This window comes from Mesoplodon bidens, assembly GCF_964165515.1.
Source record: "Mesoplodon bidens genome assembly, chromosome: X".
NCBI lineage: Eukaryota > Metazoa > Chordata > Mammalia > Artiodactyla > Ziphiidae > Mesoplodon > Mesoplodon bidens.
The window spans coordinates 59,238,890-59,263,673 of NC_138163.1; the positions used below are offsets into that span (position 1 = coordinate 59,238,890).

The 24,784-nt window shown below is 37.8% G+C and overlaps 1 pseudogene across 1 annotated transcript; it reads right to left on the bottom strand.

The window, feature by feature from the left end:
- Positions 1-8,287: 8,287 nt before the first annotated feature.
- LOC308608591 (small ribosomal subunit protein eS25-like) lies at positions 8,288-8,689 on the bottom strand (annotated as a pseudogene). The gene has a single exon. The product of its transcript is annotated as a small ribosomal subunit protein eS25-like (transcript).
- Between the last annotated feature and the right edge of the window lie 16,095 nt (positions 8,690-24,784).

The window sequence follows — 24,784 nt, forward strand, 5'->3', positions numbered from 1 at the left end:
TCAATAAGTGGTGCTGGGAAAACTGGACAGCTACATGTAAAAGAATGAAACTAGAACACTTCCTAACACCATACACAAAAATAAACTCAAAATGGATTAAAGACCTAAATGTAAGGCCAGACACTATAAAACTATTAAAGGAAAACAGGTAGAACACTCTATGACATAAATCGCAGCAAGATCCTTTTTGACCAACTCCTAGAGAAATGGAAATGAAATGAAAAACAAAAATAACCAAATGGGACCTAATGAAACTTAAAAGCTTTTTCACAGCAAAGGAAACCATAAAAAAGACGAAGAGACTGTCCTCAGAATGGCAGAAAATATTTGCACACGAAGCAACTGACAGAGGTTTAATCTCCAAAATATACAAGCAGCTCATGCAGCTCAATATCAGAAAAACAAACAACCCAATCCAAAGATGGGCAGAAGACCTAAATAGATACTTTTTCAAAGACGAATTACAGATTTCCAACAAACACATGATAAGCTGCTCAACATCAGTAATTAGAGAAATGCAAATCAAAACTACACTTAGGTATCACCTCACACTGGTCAGAATGGCCATCATCAAAAAATCTGCAAACAATAAATACTGGAGAGGGTGTGGAGAAAAAGGAACTCTCTTGCACTGTTCATGGGAATGTAAATTGATACAGCCACTCTGGAGAACAGTATGGAGGTTCCTTAAAAAACTAAAATTAGAACTACCATATAACCCAGCAATCCCACTACTGGGCATATACCCTGAGAAAACCATAATTCAAAAAGAGTCATGTACCACAATGTTCATTGCAGCACTATTTACGATAGTCAGGACATGAAAGCAAACTAAGTGACCATTGACAGATGAGTGGATAAAGAAGATGTGGCACATATGTACAATGGAATATTCATCAGCTATAAAAAGAAGTGAAATTGAGTCATTTGTAGTGAGGTAGATGGACCTAGAGTCTGTCATACAGAGTGAAGTAAGTCAGAAAGTGAAAAACAAATACCATATGCTAACACATATATATGGAATCTAAAAATAAAAAGTGGTTCTGATGAACCTAGGGACAGGACAGGAATAAAGACACAGACGTAAAGAAAGGACTTGATGACACGGGGAGGGGGAAGGGTAAGCTTGGACGAAGTGAGAGAGTGGCATGGACATATATACACTACCAAATGTAAAATAGATAGCTAGTGGGAAGCAGCTGCATGGCACAGGGAGATCAACTCGGTGCTTTGTGACCACCTACAAGGGTGGGGGGGTGACGTAAGAGGGAGGAGATATGTGGATATATGTATGCATATAGCTGATTCACTTTGTTATACAGCAGAAACTAACACAACACTGTAAAGCATTTATGCTCCAATAAAGATGTTAAAAAAATTACATTCACAAATCATATTTTATGACAGAAAAGCTTCCTATTACATTGCAAGTTTAAAAAATTACTTATATCGTCTTATGATTTAAAATTTGTACAATAGTTTTAAGAATTCATGGAAAATTGAAAAAAATTACAGTGGTTATTTTGAGTATAGGAGCTACTTACTATTTTCATTTTTAAAAAAATCCTTGATAGTATTTCAAAATATTCTATAATTTTATATTAGCTATTTATAGTTATATTAGTATGTATTATATTTTTATTTCTATGTTTTTTATGCTTTATAATTAGGATGCAATATTCATTATATTATTAAAATGAAAAAAACCAGAAACAAACTCATACTATATTATGTTTTATCACTGAAAAAAAAAATAAAGCATTCTAGTAAAATAGAATGTGGTTGAGCAATGCCAGTCTTCCTTTGCTAAACTCTCTTTTACAGTTTAATGTCACAATTAACAATCATAAGAGCCAAGAGTTATAGAGCATTACCATGTGTGTGGCATGAATTTAAGTGTTTTATATGTATTAACTCCTTTAAACCTCACAACAGCGTTTACTCAGAAACTGAGGCACAGAGAGGTTAAGTAACTTGCCCAAGGTTACACAGCTAAATAAAAGTATTAATAGATTCTGGATCTGAATCCTCACAGTTTGTTTACAGAACCTGGGCTTTCAATCCCCATACTTATGCCCTTCCTTATCACAAAAGAAAAAAAACAATGGACAAAAAAATATCAAGACCAGTGATGTAACTATATAATATAACTGGAGACGGGTCTGAGATGCAGGGGCATTCTGGTTGGATAAATATGCAATTAAGTAAGAGTATCTGAAATATTGTCTGTGGCAGCTTGGGGCAGAATGTGAAGTAATGAGTAACAATCTTAGCTTTTCTTTACATTTCAGTTGATAGCTAATAATTATGGATAGATAATTCAAATGTGTTATAACAATAACCCTTCCTTCCTTTCCTTCCTTCCTTCCTTCCTTCCTTTTTTTCTCCCTCCCTCCCTCCCCCATCCCTCCCTCCCCCATCCCTTCCTCCCTCCCTCCCTCCCTCCCTTCCTTCCTCAGAAAGGATTCTCATGTTTTTTTCCAGACAATTTTTTTAATTTTTTAAGACCTCTACTAGCCCACAGGCTCAATAGCTGGTTCTTTATAAAATGTCCCCTATGTAGGTTTTTGCTTCAGGAAATCTCACCAAACTTTACCTTCTCAACCTACTCCCTCCATCTTGTGCCTCCTATATGGAACTCAGATCTGATTCTTGCCAGTGACCAATGTCTATCCTCCACCCTGGTGCCAACCAGGATCTGATGGTCCCTTGCTTTACTATGCTGTCTTGCCTTGGACAGAGGTTCGGTTCCCTTTGCTCTCACAATTGCACCAGTGGGATCACACTCTACTGAAGCTTAGGGCAGAGTAGCCACCCTCCTCTCACTAGAAAATAAAAAACCAAAGCAAACAAATAAGCAAAATGTTACCCAAAACCAAAACTTTTTTTTTTTTTTTTTTTGCTGAAAGTAGTTTGGTCAATATGATGACTTGTTTGAAAATAAATAATATAACTGTATTGGTCTGCTCGGGCCAGGTATGTTCAAGCCCCATAAAATGTCTGCTCTCTTATGCTCTGTGCATCGCTTACTCTACCTGGCCCCACCTCACCCTTCTGAGCATGATTGCCTTCCCCTCCTAAGCTGAAAGTTTTAATCAGTAACTACCTGTGTGATTGGCCCAACACCCAGCTAACAATTTTTCTAGCCCTGGGACAAGAATAGCTCCAGTATATTCTGTCATCAACAGGAAAACAGCAGCCCTTGCCCCAGTCGCCCTGGCAAGGAGGGAGCTCTTCTGAAGTCATGGCCCCTATAACTGATAGCCTCCTCCTCACCGCCCCTGTGTAGCAAAGATTGCTGCTGTGTCCTGCCTGCCCTTGGCTGTACACCCATACAGGGTGGGGTGTGGGGTGTGGCTCCAGGACCTTTGCCTCTGACTTGTAAGATACCCTGTACAACAAATCACTGATGTCTCTGTCACTGGCTCTGGGTTCTTCCTTCGGTCTCACAACTGGGCAGTTGCAAGGACTGCAGGACTGCAGGGTGCAGCACAACAGGCCACCATAACAAAATCCCACAGACTGGGTATCTTAAATGAAAGAAATGTATTTCTTACTGTTCTGGAGGCTAGAAGTCCAAGATCAAGATGTCAGCAGGGGGCTTCCCTGGTGGCGCAGTGGTTGAGAGTCCGCCTGCCGATGCAGGGGACACGGGTTCGAGCCCTGGTCTGGGAAGATCCCACATCCCATGGAGGGTTAGGCCCGTAAGCCATGGCCGCTGAGTCTGCGCGTCCGGAGCCTGTGCTCCGCAACGGGAGAGGCCACAACAGTGAGAGGCCTGCGTACCGCTAAAAAAAAAAAAAAAAAAAAGAAAGATGTCAGCAGGTTTGGTTTCTCCTGAGACCTCTCTCCTGGCCTTGTGGATGACCATCTTCTCATGTCCTCACATGGCCTTTTCTTTGTGCATCCATATCCCTGGCGTTTCTTCCTTTTCTTTGAAGGACACCAGTCAGACTGGATGAGGCCCTAGGACCTCATTTACCTCCTTAAAGACTTTATCTCTAAATACAGTCACAGTGGGAGTTAGTGCTTCAAACCATGAATTTGGGAGAGACACAAATCAATCCATAACAATCACCCCATTACTTTTTTGAGCATTAGCCATTTGCGTGACATTTTCTCTTTCATTTTATATAAAATGGGATTTTACTATGTTTGCTGTATAGTGACTTGTTATGTGGTATTTAAGTTATCGTCAACTATTTAGACTATTACTACTGCTACTAGAAATAATAATAGTAACACTAACACCAATATCAATACCATTAGTAACTAACTCCTAGGGTTAACGTGAAGATTTAATAAAATATAGATTGCAGAAATAGATTCACCGCAATTCCTGCCCCCCCATTAAGTGGTTAATGAATGCTAGTATAATTTAAAATTATTTTTTCTATCTCAGACCTATGTTTACAGCATTTCCTCTCATTTTTCTCCCACTGCTCCCACAGCCTTCACAATGAGATACAAACCACTGAGCATATCTTGCAAGGAAGTTTCTGATTTTGTGCCTACCAAATATATCTTCTTTCAAGGACACTTTCCTGACTCCTCTAAGGTGAAGTTAGGTTGCCCTTTTCTGAGCTTCCATAGCATCTTTGATTTCCCCATTAGAGTGTTCATCACAGCTCATTCTTAATGCTTGTGTGTCTTCTCTGGTAGATCAGAAGCTTTCTGATTATGCAACTTGTTCATTATATCCTCAGCATCTTGTACTGTACCTGGCATAGAGTTGACACTTCCTCTGCTTGGCTTCTAATATGGGTATGTCTTCTCTTCCTTTATAGTAAGCTTACTAACTGCTCCCCCTATCTCCCAGGATTGTTGACAGGACCAGATGAGACAATGCATGTGAAGTAAGTAATGTATTTAAAGTACTTCACAAATTAAAAGCATCTGAATACTTTGTATATAACCTTGCACAAGGTTAATAAATCTTAATAGTTCAGAAAATTGTAATTGAGTTTTAATTGGCGAATGTTAATGTGTGTTCTCCACCAATATTTAGTAATTATATTTTTAAAAAGGTAGGAGACATTTCTAGCAGTCGAGATCTTCATAATATATTTCAACACATAATAAATTCATTTCTTATATCCTAGAACAGTTGTGTATCTTAAAAACTCATAGTCATAAGCATTCTCTGGATTTTTGCAGAATTAATCCTGAATAATTAATGAATATAAAAGAGTTGGACAAGTACTGTAGAATGCTAATCATTTGTTTCAATGTCAATTAGAGAAAAATATTCCTTTTGGCCTGCCAACTTGGAATATGTACTGTAAAATTAACTTTTAATTTACAAATATGAAATGTCTCAAATTGTTAATGAATATATTGAGAATAGAGATCTATGTCACTGGAAAGTTATAGTTTATATAAAAAATTAGAAACACTGGGATTTAACAGAATTATTAACTGTATTGAGAAGTTCTTACAAATATGTGTAGTTTATAGATCAATATTTACATAATGTTTACATATTTCCTCAAAAATGGTATGATATCTTAAGCACTAATGACTTAGGAGTTATATCAAATGCAAGTCTTAAATAATTTTAGGCAGAATGAATATAAATTTAATACATACAGAATTGAAGGGGCATTTATCTTACAGGTCTCTCAAATGCATATGTCTTGATTATTCTGCTCCTAAGGATCTTGCTCAGTTTCATCTCAGTCATGATTTATTGGCACTTGTTCAAAGTTTCAGCCATAAAGTAAAGGTGAAAGTCGATGTAACAATAAATGAAAATTCTTAAAATATGTAGACTGCTTCCGTGAATTTAGCTAAGAAAAGCAACTTCTAGGTTAAAGGATGAGAAAAATAATTTAACTATTTATTTGGCCTTAAGTTAGGATTTAACTTTACTCATAAGGAGGGAAAAAATCTTTCTGTTAGAAGGTGAAATTCCCTTATTAAACAGTTGAAAGATTGTTCATTTAGACTTGGAGAGTATTTTCTAGGCATTGAGTTCATCATTGGGGAATGCCTCTGTCTGTAGTTACAGAATCATTTGATTGACAAACCTGAACTGAAAGTTCATGGAATTTGTCCTTTTTCATTGTTTATCTGCACACATGGCCTAGAGTTGTAAGAATTGGTCTTTTTCCTAGGATGAAACTAGTAATGATTCTACAATGATGAGAAAAATGTAAATTGTGAACTTAGTGGATAAAGCACTGGATTGTAAATCAGATGACTGAATTTAAGACTTATTTGCCACTGATTCACTCTGTGAACTTAGGAAGACCTATATTCTAAATGAGTCTTGAGTTTGTTTTTTAATCTGTAAAATGGTGATAATGCTTACCTCACAGGGCTCTTGAGAGGATTAAATAAGATGTTGGGTGTGTAAGTACTTTATAAACCATAGAATATTATACAAATACAAATAATTTTTAATAGAAGATTAACAATTTTGTTTCACTAACAAATAAATTAAAATCTTGGTTCAATTTGTTCTTGGATAAATAGATCTTGCTTTGCATTTTAGCCTATTCATTTCTAAAGGAACTGAACTAATTTTAATGGACTAATTATTTTCAGAAAAACTCCAGTGTCTTAGGTAAAATATGCTATTTATGTTTATGTAAAAACTATGAGTTAATACTCAATGAATTTCAGATGACCTCTATTTTAATATGCTAAAAGAAGAATAGCATGATATTGTGATTTTAAGTTTAGTGTTTTTTCATATTTACAATGCATTTCTATACTTCCTTTTGGTTAATCTTGGGTAATTTAGACAAGTTTTAAGTGTATATTAGGAAGTATGTTAACACCTAAATTGTGTTTTTAGTAAATGTGAACTTAGTTTTCCTCTGTAAGATCTAAAATATCACTTTCACTGTAATCCTGCCCTCAAAGCTGTGGTGTCCAATGTTATTGATTTGGCCTTTCAGGAATCAAATCCATTGTTCTGGCTAGTTAAGCACTGAGCTATAAATGGAGCTGTTGTTAAAAAGTTATGAAGTCACAAACTTGGCCCAAGCTTATCCACTTATCCGTAGCCAGAGTCAGGAATCTGCCTTCATTTTCACAGACACACGTTGGAGTTCTAAGGCATCAGGGTATGAGAGACAAGGCTGTTGACTAAATGCTGTCTCTACAGTCTGAATCAGTTAGCTGCCCTCACAGCTTCCCCTCACGAGGCTGGAACTTGGCCACTACAGGGCAGCTCAGGACCAGGTGGAGGTGGTTGGGAAACCAGGTAGGAGTGATTTTCCTTTGGTGGTTATTTCTTCAAGGCAAGGATGCAACTTATTGGCTAACCAGTTGAATTTACCCCTTGAGGAAAGAACAAGTGTCATCAAGCAAAATGGGCTCTTCAGTTTCATAATGTTAATGGGACAATCCATCAAAAGTCTCACACCTTTTTCCCCCAAAAGTCTACAGCAGAGCAGTCTTCCATATGGTTACTAATCTCTCAAAACAAATAAAAAATGTGGGACTACATTTCCTTCATCTTTTTGCATTGTGAAGGTCCTAAAAGCAAGTATCACAGTTGTTAAACATAAATGCATAATTTCATACAATAAAAATGTAATAGCTATTCCCCATAAGGGCAGGTTAGGTAGTGGGTTATTCGAATCAAACTCTCTGGCTGAAAACAACTCTGAATAAATCACCTTAAAAGCACTGAGGAGTTGTGGGAGTTCCCTGTTGTCCTAGTGGTTAGGATTCCAGGTTTTCACTGCCATGTCCTGGGTTCAGTCCCTGGTTGAGGAACTGAGATCCCTCAAGCCGCTTGGTGTGGCCATAAATAAATAAATAAATAAATAAATAAATTTTAAATAAATAAATAAATCTGCATTACAAAACTAACCCTAAAAAAAAACCACTGAGGAGTTGTAAAGATTATGCAGCCCTAGCAGACCCATTTTGAGGGGGAGCTTGACCAAAGAGGTTAGAGGACTATTTGAGTGCCGAAGTTGCTTTTGCCTTGAAGACATTGGAGGGGTAAGGGTGAGGATGAAGATGAACCACAACTAATCGGTCACCTTCTGATCCTACCAACCCCACAGGTCCAGAGAGAAGGCTTCTCTAGACCTAAGAAGAGCAGGAAAAGGGAAAGGAAGGGGGATAAAATAGACCTGAGAACACCTGTCCTCATACAGATTTGTACCCTAGGAACATATAGCGTAGGTGGTCAGTGAATTTGGTTTGATGTGATCTCCGACTTGTAGAGCCCCCAAAACACAGTCAGAAGGAGGAAATCACACTTATTACAAGCCTTGTGGAATCTCCACAAATGATTGTTTTTGATTTAATACAGTTTTATTTTTCAAAATGGACAGTTGGTGGGACCTGTTCTGCATCTTCACCAGCAGCTGGGGCATCTCCACCCTTGGTGTTTCTGGTGTAAATTACTTGAGCTCTGTACTTTGAAACCAGTTTCAGAAGTCCTTTACTAAGGAGCTCCTGAAGGGCTACCCTGGTGAAGGAACCACAAATCTTATTTCTCAGAGACCACAGCTGGGATTATAAGCTTATAGTTGGGAACTTCCTTACAGAGTTTGTCATATGTTGCTTTGTCAAACAAGCCTACGTTATTGAGCTTCTCCCAAACTTTGTGTTTGGACCACGTCTTCTTTTTGGCCTTGCCCCCAGAATTGTTCCCTGGGTCTTTGTCTTTCTTATCTGACTTTCTGGCATCTTTCTTCTTTTTGTCATCCTTGGGCAGCATAGCAAAACTCAAAGAGCAGCTGCTACCACTGCCTCCTTGCTAAGATGTTGGATCCAAAGTCCACAAATAGTTTTTTAAGGGCAATAACCAGTAAAACAGTTGAAGATAATCAGGCGCTTAGGAAATTTAAAAAATAATCAGACATGGACAACTTACATTAATTGGTAATTTTGATGAATATTATGACAAAATCAGACTAATCCATTATGGGGTCCTCTCTCCTAAAGCACACATTGTGTTATGATGTAAATATCACGACCACCATCTTTATATTCCTCAATATAAGTAACAAATAAATGTTCTTTAATAATTAAGTATCACAGAAGTAGTTGCATGTTGTATGCTTTTTAGTGGAGTGTTGAATATTAGTTATTAACACTCTTTTATTTAATTATACCGAACTATGGTCTACCTTAGTACAATATCTAATGTTTCTAAAACAGACATCAATGATTGGTATATAAACAGATAGTTCCAATAATAGTCATACAGAATCATTGTCTGAATTGTCTTTGTGCTCCATAATATTTAGAGAATAGTACAAGATAAATCTAGTTTCCATTTTTAAACTCCAATGTAGCTAGAGTAGAAAACAAAAACCTAACAATTAAAGTGACAATAATGAATTTTTCACTCAAATCCAAAGTGGTTACTATAGTAACTTAAAATTGGATCATTATAATAAAAGTAGAATGAAAGGATAATTTCAAATGCTATATTAATTTTTTGAAGTATGGAGAGGGGAGTTGCTGTTTCATATTTGAAAGAGACTAGATTGCTGCTGAAGCTTCTAAGAAGACTGATTTCATCTTATCTGCCTTCTCTTTTATATTAATGTAAAAAAACCTCTGACTGCAGTCATTAAGTAGGAGAGAAGAGAACTGTTAGTTTTGCTCATATTAATCTCTCTAAGACTGATGGCAATAACTTTCTACCAACAATTCATAATTACCTGTGGGAATGAAGGGCAGATTGTGTGAAAAAGTGCTTTACAAATGACCTAAAGGATCTAATTTTTGATGTTTCTTTTCTACTTTCTGTACCACCAAGATAGAGAGGTACAGACACAGATGCAGGTATAACACAAAAGATTTAACTAAAGAGGGAAGGAGGGCTTCCCTGGTGGCGCAGTAGTTGAGAGTTTCCCTGCTGATGCAGGGGACACGGTTCGTGCCCTGGTCCGGGAGGATCCCACATGCTGTGGAGTGGCTGGGCCCGTGAGCCATGGCTGCTGGGCCTGCGTGTCCGGAGCCTGTGCTCTGCGACGGGAGAGGCCACAACAGTGAGAGGCCCGCGTACAGCAAAAAAAAAAAGAGGGAAGGAGTTTGGGATGAGTATGGAGCTGCATTCAGCAGGTCCCATATAAAAACCACTGGGGTTGTATTGTAGTGAGGTCACTTTAAAACTTCATGCTAGTGGTACAGTCATTGTCAGAAAGTGGTTGGTGCTAGCACAGCTTCCTGGTCTGGAACTTATATGTGGAATCTAAAGTATGCCACAAATGAACCTATCTATGAAACAGAAACAGACTCACTGACATAGAGAACAGATTTGTGGTTGCCTAGGGGGAGGGAGAATGGGGGAGAGATGGATTGAGAGTTTGGAATTAGTAGATGCAAACTATTATATATAAAATGGATAAAAAACAAGGTCCTACTATATAGCACAGGGAACTATATTCAATATCCTGGGATAAACCATAATGGAAAAGAATATAAAAAGAATGTATATATGCAATAACTGAGTCACTTTGCTCTACAGCAGAAATTAACACAACATTGTAAATCAACTATACTTCAATAAAAATTAAAAAAAAAGAAAGGGGCTGATTAAGAAACTAAGAATAAGTAACTCTGATGAAAAGAGAAACCTCAAAAATTAGTGCCTCTGACTCCCATAAACAGGGATAAGCCACTCTCTTCTTAGTGCACATTCAGTCTTCTTGTCTTCCTTCCTTTCTTCTTTCCTTCCTTCCTTCCTTCCTTCTTTCCTTCCTTCCTTCTTTCCTTCCTTCCTTCCTTCCTTCCTTCCTTCCTTCCTTCCTTCCTTCCTTCCTTCCTCCCTCCCTCCTTCCCTTCCTCTCCATCTTTCTTTCTCCTTTATTTCTCTCTTCTTTCCACAAATGTTCATTGAGAAACTTCTATATTCCAGGCCCTGTGCTGGCCATTAGGAATATACTACTGAACAATACTGATGTAGTTCTGCCTTCATTAAGCTTATAGTCTAGTTTAGTGGAAGATACAGACAATAACCAATTACATGGATAATTATTTAATTACAATGATATTTGGGTGTAGACTGAAAAATAAAAGCACAACATGAGAGCTGTGAGTTCAGGTGTAGTTGGGGCTTACTGAGGACTTTAGCCTGGGAGACAGACTCTCAGATAGCTCTGAGGAACTGCTCTGAAGAGGTAGAGGAGGAGGTCAGTATATAAGTGATTTTAGGGAAGGGGATATGTGCAATCAAGCACACACATCTTGGTAGAAGGTTGCTGCTAGTCACAAGGAGCAGATGTCTCCATTAATAATTTTAGAACTTTCCTAGGTATGAGAAGATGCAAGAAATTGGGTTCATAAAATTTTCTCCTGAAAATATCTAACTATCTGAAGGCCGGTTCTGCCAGATTTTCGCAAAGCAGAGGGTGTCTCATTCTTGATCTCCACCCTGAACTCCTTTCAGTGTGTGTTGAAGGTCAGTGACTGCAGTGGCTAGTGACTTCATTCTTGTAGAACCAGATGTGGAGTGACATTCTTTAGTTTGCAAGAGCTAAAATTTAAAATTACAGGGGGCACTGAGAGTATACAACAGGAAAAAAAACTCATCTGAGGGGATAAAGTTTTTGTGAGGAAATGATATTCACATTGATTACTGCAGGGTGAATAGGACTTAGCCAGCTGATGAATGTAGGGAAAAAACAGTGCAGGAAGAGGAAATAAGTGCAAAGGCCTGAGGTGAAAAGGAACTTAGTGTATTTGAAATAAAGAGAAGGCCAGTGTGGCAGGAACATAGTGACCAAGAAGAGATTAGAAAGGTAAGCAAGGGGCTTGGAGGCCGTAATATGGTGTTTGAACACTTTTGTTTATCCCCATTCTGTTGCAATTATTTGCATACATGATCAAGGAGACTTTTTTTCCTTTTCCTTTTTGTATCCGTGGTATCTAGTATAGTGCCAGGTGCATAGTAAGTGCTCAGTAAATGCTTGTTGAATTAGTGAAGTAAAAGAAAAATGACTTCCTTATGATTGGAAGAACACAGTTATTACAGAAAAAAAGATAAGATTGTATCTGGTTATCATTTTTCTTATTGTGTCTGTCAAGCCATACTTATTTAAATAACAGGCAGATTTTTTCCTACAAGCAAAGATGTAGTCGAACTCAGGTTTGTGTGCCAGACGCACAGTGAAGCCAAACAAACCAAATGTTGGAGTTTGGAGCAGAGAAAGGTTTATTGAAGGGCCAAGCAGGGAGAACGGGTGGCTTGTACTCAAAAGGCCCGAATTCTCAGATTTTTTTTTTTTTTTTTTTGGGACCCAGATGGTTTTTAAGGAACAGTTTTTATAGACAAGATTTGGGGGGAGGGCTGCAAGATATGTGACTTTCTTCTGACTGGTTGGTGGGGAGGTAACAGAGTGGTGTTCCAGGAATCTCAATCATCAGGCTTCTGGTTCCAATCAGTCTGGGATCCATGGCTTATGTTCAGCCTGAAGTACCATCCTCCACCTGGGTGGGGGCCTTAGTTCCTGTAGAAGAACTCAGAGATATGTATCAGATAATTATGCACATCCCCCAGGAGGAACCAGGACCCTGCTCCATTGCTGCACTATTTTTTTTTTCTGCATTCCCTCACTCCTCTAATTATAACTGCCCTTTGGAACTCAGGGAAGGTCTAAGAGGCTGAAAGCCTTTTTCCTTCAAACAAGGATTGGGGGACATGAAAATGCTTTTGTACTGGGAGGACTCACAGTGTCCTGCTTGTTTTCAAAGAGACTGAGAGGGGCTGGTTAGTAAATCAATGAATTGTTGTATGGAACTAAGAGAAAACCAGTTTTTCAAGAAAAGTACCGTGGGGGAGGAAAAACAATTTTCCCTTTACCCTTCTAGGTTCTTGGATGAGACACCCCTGTAATAAAAAGACAGATTAACAGGAGAAAAACAAACAGAAGTCTAATAACCTGTATATCTCTTGTATACATTGGAAAACCGAGTGACTCTCCAAAATGACAAAAGCCATCACCTTAAATGCCATCTTAAGCTAAAGACGAAAGAAGGTGCTGAGGTGGGCAACAAGTTAAGGGAGGTGACCAGGAAAACACAGTTAACAAGGGTAAGGTTGTTATACAGATTTAAGGCCTTGCCTTCTCCGTTGATGAGTTTCTAGGGATTTAGTCATCCTTCTCTTCCTGGTACAGAGAGGGAGACACCCTTACAAATGGAGATCTTCCTTATAAATGTAAATCTCTCTTACAAAAGGGTAACTTCTACTCAGTTTTCAGAGCATTTCCTGTGTCTACTGTTTCTTAAAAATAACCAGCTCAAGATAATCCTTGTGCCAAAAAGAGCAGAGAGAAAAAAAGATGTGCAGCTGTTAAGAAATTAAGACTATATGATATTTAGGTATTTTAATTTCTTTAAACTTTACTCCAGGACTTCTCTGGCAGTTCAGTGGTTAAGACTCCACGCTTCCAATGCAGGGGACACAGGTTCGATCCCTGCTCAGGGAACTAGGATCCCACATGTCACACAGCCAAAAAAAAAAAAAAAGTTAAACTTTGCTCCAAATATATATATATATAGGAAAATACTGTCATTAGAAATATATATGGTAGCATGAAACAATTGCAATTGATGTAATTAACCGTCCCAGGGTTAGGAGGCAATCACCCATACACTACAGTCTCACAAATAGCATCTCAGCTCTAACTGCAGCCAAACTGCTCAGCATAAAGAAAACTTTAGAAATTCTAGCCTTTCAAAGCCATATGTACCTAGGAATCTCAGGCCGTCCTCTGAATTCTTATAGCTGTTATTGACTGTCACACTCATTTGACACAGGGGTACTGTCATATGTTGAACATTTTGTATCTCCTTTCTTCTAGATCCTAGATCCTTCAAGGGGAAGGCCTTACACTTTACATCTCCAACAACTTTTTGTGTAGGTGGTGTTAATTAAGAGTTTTACTGCAACGTGCATAATACACAGATTTTATTTTAAGTAATCTTACTGCTTATAATGCCTGACAATAATGAAAGAGTATCTGGGTAATATGACACTATGAACCTATGCATTGTTTAAAGTTAAAGTTACTAAAAATGAAATATTAGAGATTATTTTAGCTTTGGCACAGAACTTTTTTTGGTGTTTAATTTTTTTTTCTTCCTTCCACCCTCCCCTAGTGTTTAATTTTGATAACAATGTGGTTTTGATAATCTCAAAATGGAAAGGTTAAATATAATGCACATACCTTCATATGTAAGTACAGTTGACCCTTCAACAACATGGATTTGAACTGTGTGGGTCCACTTATATGCAGATTTTTTTCTACAGTACCATACCATCCACCTTTGGTTGGATCCCCAGAAGCAGAACCTCAGATACAGAGGCCAACTATAAAGTTATGTGTGGATTTTCAATTACGTGGAGGGTCAGTGCTCCTAACCCCCAATTGTTCAAGGGTCAACTACATTAAAGTTTTGTATATGTTACCAATGTTTTCATTTATAGTCTCTGAAAAAAATGCCACAGTTGTATTGGAAAGCAAAAGCTATGGAAATGTTACATTTTTATTGTAATCTGTTTACTGAATTTTAGAGTTGCACTTTTTTTTTTTTTTGACTTGGGATTTCAAAGAAATCACATTTGGTACTATATTCAGGGCTTGCTCTAGGTTATTTGAAAGATATAAAGTGAATTCTGCTTTGTATATTTCCTGATGAATAAATGCAGCCACTTATTTGAGACAATGTGAAAGAAATAAATACTGTAAAGTGACACAAAAATAATTTAAATTAGAATCACAATGTTCAGTATGTAAGCACTATCATGACATTTAGATGCTAGAGTTAAACAATGTGATAAAAAAAAACCAAATTAAGCATTAACACTCTCACTGCCATTTTCTTTTGTCTCATAACTATAAATGCTATCTGATCCTCAAAGAATTAGAGGTAATTTTCTGCCTTCCATTGTGTGTCGAATTACTAGACCATTTGATTAACAAAAGAAACACTTAATGATCTGCTGACCAGATTTTTAGCATCCCTTCAGCCTTCTAAATCTTATAGGAATTTTTAGCTCCTCTAAATTTACATGACAAAGCAGATGTTGTATATGCATGCAAGGTGATTATCAAGCCTTGGAATTTGCTAATAGCTTTGCAATTATCCCTTGCACTTGACAGGGAGGGAGAGTGACAGTAGATGGCATCTGCGGTTCCTTTAAGTTCTAATATTTTAATAATTCCAACAGTTATAGGAAATAGTTGAGCTGCTCTCAGTGGTGACTGTGGTCAAATGGCAGGATCCCCACTAAGTATGTACACGTGTAGCCACAAAATGGAAAACCTTTGGTCCATGAAAACAACTCCTCATGAATAGGCATAATGAGCATCTGTGTATTTGTACATCCCCTCTGCTTTAATCTGAAATGCCCTTCGGACCCTCTCTCAGAGTGGTAAACACGTTGTACTCCTTCAAAGCATGGGTCAAAGGTCACTTCCACCTTAAGATCTAGTTTAACTGTTCCAGAAGGATTAGGAGCTTTGTCCATGTTTCCCATTTCTTCAGTCCTCAGCAGCCTGTGGGTATGACATAAACAGTAATACCTCCAACATTTTGTTCACGCCCCCATCCAAATGACACATGACTTCCGGTGTCTTCAAAGGTCCTCCCCTAAGTGTTTCTGGAAGGTTTCAAGGGATCCCTCGTGTATTCCAGATCAAGCTGGCTTCCACCGAATGCAGCAGCGCCTCCACCAGACTACCTGCTGCTATTCCTTGTTCTTATATGTCTCTAGCATTATTCTCTGTTAATTAGGGAACCCCTGTAATTCTGCCTGTACCCTCAATGACTTAAGAATTTAGGACTTAACTATGAGTCATATTCGGGCTGGGATCAGGAGATCAACACAAAGGACAGTCACCATCTTCTGCTCAATACCACTGCAGCCATTAGAGGACTAAGAATGTACTCCCAGATCCTTCTTCCCTGAGGAAGAGTTCTTCCAAGAGGCTCCTCAGAACTCATACACTTATTGGGTTCATTCAACTAGTGTGCTAGATACATCTATCCTTTTTTTTTAACATCTTTATTGGAGTATAAGATACATCTACTCTTTGTGAATCACACACAGATTAAAATTGGGACTCCCATAATTTTCTTTTTAAATGACAAGCAACCTCTTTAAGATGCTGGCAAGTGTAAGATTCACTGAAAGAAAGAAAATCACTTCCTGCAATTAGATCACCTAGTGACTCCTGTTTTCAGTTATCTTGGTTGTTTCTCTTAGTCCATATATACTGGCCACCTCCAGCCCCACTGCTTGAACTAACCCAGTCCATGGAAACTCCCAGAAATCTTCCCATAAAAACCATGATGTTTGCCCTCTGTGTCTCATGGATCAGATAGTGATCTTCAATGCCTTTTTCTCAATCTACCTATCCAACTTCTATCTTACTAGATACAACCATTATAACCCTTATCACACTGTATTGTGATTATTCAATGCTGTCAACTCTGTCCCAAGTTCAAATACTTTTTGGTAATGAACATTACCAAGTGCTCTTTTCATGAGTAGTTTCCTAGTTTCTTAGCTCTCTGTATTAGGATGGTAAGCACAAGGAGGCTGACAAGAATTGTTAGAGAAGTAGCCCTCAAATACAGTGATAAAAAATCTGTTTTGCTTGAGAGACATTAAGGAAATAGAAAGTAAATATGAACTGCGTTTTTGTATTTTTCTGGAAAATATATCATTTTTATTTTATAGGGTTATTGAGGCATAATTCACAAACCATATACTTCACCCTTTTGAAAGTATATATGCTAATCTTTTTTAGTATAAAGACAGAGATGTGCAGTTGTCACCACAGTCAATTTTAGAACATTTTCATCGCCTCAGAAAAACCCTATACCCATTAGCTTTCACCTCTGTCCTCTCATTCTCCCCAGCCCTAAGTGACCACTAATCTACTGTTTCTCCAGATTTGCCTATTCTGGTCATTTAATATAAATGAAATCATATAATATGTAGTCTTTTGTGACTGGCTTCTTTCACTTAGCATAATGTTTTCAAGGTTCATCCATATTGTAGCATGTGTCAGTACTTCATTCCTTTTTATGGATTAATATTTCATTATATGGATACACCACAATTGGTTTATCCATTCATCCATTGATGGATATTTGGGCTGTTTCCACTTTTTGGCTATTTTGAATAGTGCTGCTATGAACATAAGAATACATGTACTTGTTTGAATACCTGCTTTGAATCTTTTGGGTATATAACCAAGGATGGAATGTCAGGGTCATACGGTAACTCTATGTTTAAATTTTTGAGGGAAAAAATCTTTTCTGCAGCAGCTAAACCATTTTAAATTCCCAGGAGCAATGTCTAAGGATTCTAATTTCCGTACATCCTTGCCAATACTTGCTACTGTCTGTTTTTTCAATTATAGCCATCCTACTGGCTGTGAACAAGCACTTCATTGTGGCTTTGATTTGAATCTCCCTAATGACTAATGATGATGAGGATCTTTTCATGTACTTATTGGCCATTTGTACACTTTATTTGGAGAAATGTTTACTTTAAGTCCTTTGCCCATTTTCAATTGGGTTATTTGTCTTCTGTTGATTTGTAAGAGTTCTTTATATATTCTGGATACTAGACCTTTATCAGATATATGATTTGCAAATATTTTCTCCCCTTCTATAGGCTGTCTTTTCACTTTCTTGATAATGTTCTTTGATGCAGAAGTTTTCAATTTTGATGAAGTATAATTTATCTATTTTTTCTTTTCTTGATTGTGTTTTACATTTCATATCTAAGAATCTATTGCCAAATACAAGGACATCAAGACTTACCCCTGTGTTTTCTTCTAAGAGTTCTATGGTATTAGCTCTTATATTTAGGTTGCTGATACATTTTGAATTAATTTTTGTATATGGTATGAGATAGGGTTCTGACTTCATTCTTTTGCCTGTGATATCCATTTGTCCCAGCACCATTTGTCAAAAATATTTTTTTCCTGATTGAGTGGTTTTGGCTTCCTTATTGAAAATAAGGTGACGATAGACACATGGATTTATTTCTGGACACTCAATTTCATTCCACTGATCTATGTCTATCCTTATACCAGTACCATAATGTTTTTTTGTTTTTTTTTTTAAATTTTTTTAATTAGTTTCTGCTTTATAACAAAGTGAATCAGTCATACATATACATCTGTTCCCACATCCCTTCCCTCATGCATTTCCCTCCCTCCCACCCTCCCCATCCCACCCCTCCAGGCGGTCACAGAGCACCGAGCTGATCTCCCTGTGCTCTGTGGCTGCTTCCCACTATCTATCTACCTTACGTTTGGTAGTGTATATATGTCCATGCCTCTCTTTCGCTTTGTCACAGCTTACCCTTCCCCCTCCCCATATCCTCAAGTCCATTCTCAAGTAGGTCTGTGTCTTTATTCCCGTTTTGCCCCTAGGTCCTTCATGACTTTTTTTTTTTTTTAAATTCCGTATATATGTGTTAGCATATGGCATTTGTCTTTCTCTTTCTGACTTACTTCACTCTGTATGACAGACTCTAGGTCTATCCACCTCATTACAAATAGCTCAGTTTCGTTTCTTTTTATGGCTGAGTAATATTCCATTGTATATATGTGCCCCATCTTCTTTATCCATTCATCCGATGATGGACACTTAGGTTGTTTCCAGCTCCGGGCTATTGTGAATAGAGCTGCAATGAACATTTTGGTACATGTCTCTTTTGGAATTATGGTTTTCTCAGGGTATATGCCTAGTAGTGGGATTGCTGGATCATATGGTAGTTCTATTTTTAGTTTTGTAAGGAACCTCCATACTGTTCTCCATAGTGGCTGTACCAATTCACATTCCCACCAGCAGTGCAAGAGTGTTCCCTTTTTTCCACACCCTCTCCAGCATTTATTGTTTCTAGATTTCTTGATGATGGCCATTCTGACTGGTGTGAGATGATATCTCATTGTAGTTTTGATTTGCATTTCTCTAATGATTAATGATGTTGAGCATTCTTTCATGTGTTTGTTGGCAGTCTGTATATCTTCTTTGGAGAAATGCCTATTTAAGTCTTCTGCCCATTTTTGGATTGGGTTGTTTGTTTTTTGGCTATTGAGCTGCATGAGCTGTTTATAAATTTTGGAGATTAATCCTTTGTCAGTTGCTTCATTTGCAAATATTTTCTCCCATTCTGAGGGTTGTCTTTTGGTCTTGTTTATGGTTTCCTTTGCTGTGCAAAAGCTTTGAAGTTTCATTAGGTCCCATTTGTTTATCTTTGTTTTTATTTCCATTTCTCTAGGAGGTGGGTCCAAAAGGATCTTGCTGTGATTTATGTCATAGAGTGTTCTACCTATGTTTTCCTCTAAGAGTTTGACAGTTTCTGGCCTTACATTTAAGTCTTTAATCCAGTTTGAGCTTATTTTTGTGTATGGTGTTAGGGAATGATCTAATCTCAAACTTTTACATGTCCCTGTCCAGTTTTCCCAGCACCACTTATTGAAGAGGCTGTCTTTTCTCCACTGTACATTCCTGCCTCCTTTATCAAAGATAAGTTGGCCATATGTGCGTGGGTTTATCTCTGGGCTTTCTATCCTGATCCACTGATCTATCTTTCTGTTTTTATGCCAGTACCACACTGTCTTGATTACTGTAGCTTTGTAGTACAGTCTGAAGTCAGGGAGCCTGATTCCTCCAGCTCCGTTTTTCGTTCTCAAGATTGCTTTGGCTATTCGGGGTCTTTTGTTTTTCCAAACAAATTTTGAAATTTTTTGTTCTAGTTCTGTGAAAAATGCCAGTGGTAGTTTGATAGGGATTGCATTGAATCTGTAGATTGCTTTGGGTAGTAGAGTCATTTTCACAATATTGATTCTTCCAATCCAGGAGCATGGTATATCTCTCCATCTATTTGTATCATCTTTAATTTCTTTCATCAGTGTCTTATAATTTTCTGCATACAGGTCTTTTGTCTCCTTAGGTAGGTTTATTCCTAGATATTTTATTCTTTTTGTTGCAATGGTAAATGGGAGTGTTTTCTTGATTTCATTTTCAGATTTTTCATCATTAGTGTACAGGAATGCCAGAGATTTCTGTACATTAATTTTGTATCCTGCTACTTTACCAAATTCATTGATTAGCTCTAGTAGTTTTTCGGTAGCATCTTTAGGATTCTCTATGTATAGTATCATGTCATCTGCAAACAGTGACAGCTTTACTTCTTCTTTTCCAATTTGGATTCCTTTTATTTCCTTTTCTTCTCTGATTCCTGTGGCTAAAACTTCCAAAACTATGTTGAATAAGAGTGGTGAGAGTGGGCAGCCTTGTCTTGTTCCTGATCTTAGTGGAAATGGTTTCAGTTTTTCACCATTGACGACAATGTTGGCTGTGGGTTTGTCATATATGGCCTTTATTATGTTGAGGAAAGTTCCCTCTATGCCGACTTTCTGCAGGGTTTTTATCATAAATGGGTGTTGAATTTTGTCAAAAGCTTTCTCTGCATCTATTGAGATGATCATATGGTTTTTCTCCTTCAACTTGTTAATATGGTGTATCACATTGATTGATTTGCGTATATTGAAGAATCCTTGCATTCCTGGAATAAACCCCACTTGATCATGGTGTATGATCCTTTTAATGTGCTGTTGGATTCTGTTTGCTAGTATTTTGTTGAGGATTTTTGCATCTATGGTCATCAGTGATATTGGCCTGTAGTTTTCTTTCCTTGTGACATCCTTGCCTGGTTTTTGTATCAAGGTGATGGTGGCCTCGTAGAATGAGTTTGGGAGTGTTCCTTCCTCTGATATTGTTTGGAAGAGTTTGAGAAGGATGGGTGTTAGCTCTTCTCTAAATGTTAGATAGAATTCGCCTGTGAAGCCATCTGGTCCTGGGCTTTTGTTTGTTGGAAGATTTTTAATCACAGTTTCAATTTCAGTGCTTGTGATTGGTCTATTCATATTTTCTATTTCTTCCTGAGTCAGTCTTGGCAGGTTGTGCATTTCTAAGAATTTGTCCATCTCTTCCAGGTTGTCCATTTTATGGGCATAGAGTTGCTTGTAGTAATCTCTCATGATCTTTTGTATTTCTGCAGTGTCAGTTGTTACTTCTCCTTTTCCATTTCTAATTCTATTGATTTGAGTCTTCTCCCTTCTTTTCTTGATGAGTCTGGCTAATGGTTTATCAATTTTGTTTATCTTCTCAAAGAACCAGCTTTTAGTTTTATTGATCTTTGCTATCGTTTCCTTCATTTCTTTTTCATTTATTTCTGATCTGATTTTTATGATTTCTTTCCTTCTGCTAACTTTGGGGTGTTTTTGTTCTTCTTTCTCTAATTGCTTTAGGTGCAAGGTTAGGTTGTTTATTCGAGATGTTTCCTGTTTCTTAAGGTGGGATTGTATTGCTATAAACTTCCCTCTTAGAACTGCTTTTGCTGCATCCCATAGGTTTTGGGTCGTCGTGTCTCCATTGTCATTTGTTTCTAGGTATTTTTTAATTTCCTCTTTGATTTCTTCAGTGATCACTTCGTTATTAAGTAGTGTATTGTTTAGCCTCCATGTGTTTGTATTTTTTACAGCTCTTTTCCTGTAACTGATATCTAGTCTCATAGCATTGTGGTCAGAAAAGACACTTGATACAATTTCAATTTTCTTAAATTTACCAAGGCTTGATTTGTGACCCAAGATATGATCTATCCTGGAGAATGTTCCATGAGCACTTGAGAAAAATGTGTATTCTGTTGTTTTTGGATGGAATGTCCTATAAATATCAATTAAGTCCATCTTGTTTAATGTATCATTTAAAGCTTGTGTTTCCTTATTTATTTTCATTTTGGAAGATCTGTCCATTGGTGAAAGTGGGGTGTTAAAGTCCCCTACTATGATTGTGTTACTGTCGATTTCTCCTTTTATGGCTGTTAGTATTTGCCTTATGTATTGAGGTGCTCCTATGTTTGGTGCATAAATATTTACAATTGTTATATCTTCTTCTTGGATGGATCCCTTGATCATTATGTAGTGTCCTTCTTTGTCTCTTCTAGTAGTCTTTATTTTAAAGTCTATTTTGTCTGATATGAGAATTGCTACTACAGCTTTCTTTTGATTTCCATTTGCATGGAATATCTTTTTCCATCCCCTTACTTTCAGTGTGTATGTGTCTCTAGGTCTGAAGTGGGTCTCTTGTAGACAGCATATATATGGGTCTTGTTTTTGTATCCATTCAGCCAATCTGTGTCTTTTGGTGGGAGCATTTAGTCCATTTACATTTAAGGTAATTATCGATATGTATGTTCCTGTTCCCATTTTCTTAATTGTTTTGGGTTCGTTATTGTAGGTCTTTTCCTTCTGTTGTGTTTCTTGCCTAGAGAAGTTCCTTTAGCATTTGTTGTAAAGCTGGTTTGGTGGTGCTGAACTCTCTCAGCTTTTGCTTGTCTGTAAACGTTTTAATTTCTCCATCAAATCTGAATGAGATCCTTGCTGGGTAGAGTAATCTTGGTTGCAGGTTTTTCTCCTTCATCACTTTAATTATGTCCTGCCACTCCCTTCTGGCTTGTAGAGTTTCTTCTGAGAGATCAGCTGTTATCCTGATGGGGATTCCCTTGTGTGTTATTTGTTGTTTTTGCCTTGCTGCTTTTAATATGATTTCTTTGTGTTTAATTTTTGACAGTTTGATTAATATGTGTCTTGGCGTATTTCTCCTTGGATTTATTCTGTATGGGACTCTCTGTGCTTCCTGGACTTGATTAACTATTTCCTTTCCCATATTAGGGAAGTTTTCAACTATAATCTCTTCAAATATTTTCTCAGTCCCTTTCTTTTTCTCTTCTTCTTCTGGAACCCCTATAATTCGAATGTTGGTGTGTTTTATGTTGTCCCAGAGGTCTCTGAGACTGTCCTCTGTTCTTTTCATTCTTTTTTCTTTATTTTGCTCTGTAGCAGTTATTTCCACTATTTTATCTTCCACCTCACTTATCCGTTCTTCTGCCTCAGTTATTCTGCTATTGATCCCATCTAGAGTATTTTTTATTTCATGTATTGTGTTTTTAATCGATGCTTGATTCATCTTTAGTTCTTCTAGGTCCTTGTTAACTGTTTCTTGCATTTTGTCTATTCTATTTCCAAGATTTTGGATCTGGGAAATAGAATCTTGGATCATCTTTACCATCATTATTCTGAATTCTTTTTCAGGTAGACTGCCTATTACGTCTTCATTTGTTAGGTCTGGTGGGTTTTTATCTTGCTCCTTCTGCTGTGTGTTTTTCTGTCTTCTCATTTTGCTTATGTTACTGTGTTTGGGGTCTCCTTTTTGCAGGCTGCAGGTTCGTAGTTCCCGTTGTTTTTGGTGTCTGTCCCCAGTGGCTAAGGTTGGTTTAGTGGGTTGTGTACGCTTCCTGGTGGAAGGTACTAGTGCCTGTGTTCTGGTGGGTGAGGCTGGATCTTGTCTTTCTGGTGGGCAGGTCCACGTCTGGTGGTGTGTTTTGGGGTGTCTGCGGACTTTTTATGATTTTAGGCCACCTCTCTGCTAATGGGTGGTGTTGTGTTCATGTCTTGCTAGTTGTTTGGCATAGGGTGTCCAGCACTGTAGGTTGCTGGTCGTTGAGTGAAGCTGGGTGCTGGTGTTGAGATGGAGATCTCTGGAAGATTTTTGCCGTTTGATATTATGTGGAGCTGGGAGGTCTCTTGTGGACCAGTGTCCTGAAGTTGGCTCTCCCACCTCAGAGGCACAGCACTGACTCCTGGCTCCTCAATTTGGGATGATTTGTTGTCTATTCATGTATTCCACAGATGCAGGGTCCATCAAGTTGATTGTGGAGCTTTAATCCGCTGCTTCTGAGGCTGCTGGGAGAGGTTTCCCTTTCTCTTCTTTGTTCTCACAGCTCCTGGGTCTCAGCTTTGGATTTGGCCCCGCCTCTGCATGTAGGTCGCCGCAGGGCATCTGTTCTTTGCTCAGACAGGACAGGGTTAAAGGAGCAGCCTCTTCGGGGACTCTGGCTCACTCAGGCCGGGCGGGAGGGAGGGGCACGGAGTGCGGGGAGAGCCTTTTGGGAGGTCTGGGGTCTTCTGCCAGCTTTCAGTAGGTGTTCTGTAGGAGTTGTTCCACGTGTAGCTGTATATCTGGTGTATCCGTGGGGAGGAAAGTGATCTCTGCGTCTTACTCTTCCGCCATCTTACCCGGAAGTCACCATAATGTTTTGATTACTGTTGTCGTGTAGCAGTTTTGATAGTGGGACGTATGAGTCCTCCAACATTGTTTTTCTTCTTTTTCAAGATGATTTTGGCTATTCTGAGTCCCTTGCAATTTCATACGAATTTTAGAATCAGTTTATAAATTTCTACAGAGAAGCCAGCTGGGATTCTGATAGGAATTACATAGAATATGTAGATCAATTTGGGGAGTATCACATCTTTACAATATTAAGTCTTCCAATCAAAGATCAAGAGATGTTTTTCCATTTATTTACATATTCTGTAGTTTCTTTCAACAGTGTTTTGTAGTTTTCAGAGTTTAAATTTTGAATTTATTTTGTTAAATTTATTCCTAAGTAGTTTATTGTTTTTGATGCTATTGTAAATTCAACCATTTTCTTCATTTCATTTCAGATTTTTTACTGCAAGTGTATAGAAGTACAATTGATTTTTTTTAATATTAATCTTGTATCCTGCAGTCTTGCTGATCTAATAGTTCTAATAGATTTTTAAAAAAATAGACTCCTTAGGATTTTCTACATATGAGTTCATGTCATATATGAGTAAAGACAGTTTTTCTCCTTTTCTTCCAATATGAATGCCTTTTATTTATTTTTCTTATTTTATTGCCCTGGCTACAACCTCCGGTACAATGTTAAGTACAAATGGCAAGA